Consider the following 3,288-nt stretch of genomic DNA (forward strand, 5'->3'; position numbering starts at 1 on the left):
CAATGCATAAAATGATGGTATTATTTCAAATCAAAACATAACTGATTATGTTCATAATTTATTCTGAAATTCCTAATATGAAAACTTCTAAATTTTATGTAATTCAAAAATACCAAAACGTTTGAAATAATTAGTGAGAATCGAACTAAAAATTATAGATAGATCAAAACCATATCATAATCTTACGTAATTTTCCTGAAAGTAAGCTCAAAATTTTAATTTAATATAAACAATTTAAAAAAAAAATAAACTAATTTACTTAAATAATACCTACCTACCATCTTACTTAAATTTGATTTTGTTTGTGCCTGTGAAAATTATAGAAGATTCAAACACAGAAATTAAACCCAAGAATTCAAACCTATAAATTTAATTAAATGTTGGTAAATCATCTAGAGGGGATGTGTTAGAGACTTAATCAAATTTAAGTTCCAAAATGAAACCAACCACAGACTGATATAAGGTGGCTTTAGATTCTTGGGGGTTGCATATGTTTCTAATTAAAGAATGAATGATATGTAGATGGGTTTTTTTTTTTTGGTTTCATGGGCTTGTAGTTAATTAGGTCTAAACTACAGTTAATTAGGTCCAAACAAAAAAATACAAATGTTAAAAATATAGTAAGCCAAATGTCATCTCCTTAGCAAAAGTTGAGAAAAACCTTCTCATATATATTTTTTTTTATTAGTTAGAGAGGAAGTTTTTCTTTTTTAATATACAGTAGGTGAGATAGGTGTGGTGTGAATTAAAACCACCACCCCACACACTAACTACGCTTTTAAAAATGTTACAACCTAAAAAAGTTGCTCTTTACACTACTGTTGAGTTACTTTCTTATANAAACACAGAAATTAAACCCAAGAATTCAAACCTATAAATTTAATTAAATATTGGTAAATCATCTAGAAGGGATGTGTTAGAGACTTAATCAAATTTAAGTTCCAAGATGAAACCAACCACAGACTGATATAAGGTGGCTTTAGATTCTTGGGTNTATTATTATAATCTCTCTTCCTCAATCTACTGGGAATCAACATCCCCACTCCACATACTAACTACGCTTTTCAAAATGTTACAACCTAAAAAAATTGCTCTATACTCTACTCTAGAGTTCCTCTCTAACGATAACCACCGGTAAAATATGATTGTTTTTGGGAAGCTCCATACTTTAGAAGAAACAATCTCTTACTAAGCTTTAAATGTCTCTTTCTAGACGAAAACGTAAATCAACTACCTAATCCACACCACACCTATCTCACCTACTGTATATTAAAAAATTCCTCTCTATCAAAATATTTATTCACTAAGTAAATAAAAGCCACTAAATGGGGTTTGATTGGGTTTTGACATTACTGGTCTAATGTTGACAGGAAATACAACAACAAAAGTAAAACAACTTCTGATGTGGGGAGAAACCAGCAGGCAAAGGGAAGAAAATCACTTGTCGTTTCATCTGCAAAGGAAAGACTTATACAAGCCACATAAAAAGAAGATAGTACAAATTTCAAATTTCACTGTATATGTATTACAAATTGGTAGCATCCCAAAACAACATATTCTAATTGTACAATAGAGAGATATTTTAATCTTTTCTATATTTCGTTATTTAATAAATTAAACAAGACTAATTAAACATCAAGGTTTGCTTTTAGTACTCGTGTGACACCCCAGTTTCAGAGACTTGCGGAGTGGTTTAAAAGACTTTATTTGGTCATCTCTGTCACCAAAGTGCACTTATTTTTTTGGTCAATGATCCTAAGGGAACTCCACAATTAAGCGTGTTTATGCTGGAGTAGTCTTAGGATGGGTAACCTTCCGGAAAGTGATTGTAGGGACGGTAACAAGTTTTTAAAGTCTCTTATATGTAGCAAACCAGCCGTCAGATATGGATGGGCTCACGGGCCTGATGAGAGGACGTGAGGCCCATTAAGGAAGGTGGACCCATGGACTGGGATTGGACGTGTGGTCCACTAAGAGGTGGCAGTCGGGATGTTACAAGTGGTATCAGAGCCGAACCCAGATAAGTGTAGAGTCGAGTTGGCTCACACTGTCGGGGGTGACGGTGTTGATGAGCAATGAGGACGTTGCGATCTGTTAGTGGGGGTGAATTGTGACACTCCGGTTTCAGCGACTTGCGGAGAGGTTTAAAAAAATTGATTTGACCACCTATGTCACTAAAGTGAGCTTATCTTTTCGGTCAAGGGTCCTGAGAGAACTCCACAATTAAGGATGCTTATGCTGGAGTAGTCTCAGGATAGGTGACTTTTCGGGAAGTGATTGTCGGAACTGTGCGAGTGAGGACAAAACACAGAAAAGATCATGTGGTGATTTGTAGGGATGGTAACAAGTCTTTAAAGCCGACGAATATGGATGGGCTCACATGTCTAATGAGAAAACGTGATGTCCATTAATAAAAATGGGCCCATATATTGGATTGGACATGGATCCACTAAGAAGTGGCGATTGAAATGTTACAACTAAAATGTCGATTAGATTTTTTTTTTTAATAATTTAATATATGGGATTTGATTATAAAACAAAAGTAAAAATAAATCCATGCGTATCACGGAATAAAAAAAACTTCGGATCTAATTAGGATACTCATAAGATAAGTTGTCTTCGAAGACCGAGAAAAGTTGTATTCCTACACGGCTACACCTGGCATGTAAACCCTGGACAAGTGTATGAAGGCTGATCGCTCTGATTACTATCATCCGTTTCTCACAGTATACAAAACTGCTGAAGAACATGTTAAAAAGGAGATCATATGGCCTTGGGTACCGTACGAAGAAGGATTAATTAAAAAATAATGATGAGTTAATTTTTATGTTTACTTCTTTTCTTTTTTAAAATAATAAAAATTATTGTTACGTTTCTTTTAAAAAATTATTTTGTTTGAAATTATATTTAAATATTAATTTTTTGGTACATCTACATATATTTTATTGAATACTAATTACTTTACAATATTATAATATTTTAATTTATTTGATGTATATTATAGTTTTATATTTATATATTTTATATATGTACATTATTATTTTGTGAAATAATTTAAAGTAGTAATTATATTATTGTAGTTGTGAATAAATATAATTTATTTAGTCGATTAACTACATAAATTTAGTTTTACTAACCAAACATAAAAAACACAAGAAATAATATATGTTTGTTTTAAAAAATTTAAATCACATAAGCAAGAAAAAAATCTTTTTTTTTTTTGGTAAAGCTTTCTTATCTCTCAGCTCTTTTGGTCTATATTTACTTTTTTCTCAATATATTGCCTTT

This window comes from Camelina sativa, chromosome 3 (genome assembly GCF_000633955.1).
Source record: "Camelina sativa cultivar DH55 chromosome 3, Cs, whole genome shotgun sequence".
Taxonomy (NCBI): Eukaryota; Viridiplantae; Streptophyta; class Magnoliopsida; order Brassicales; family Brassicaceae; genus Camelina; species Camelina sativa.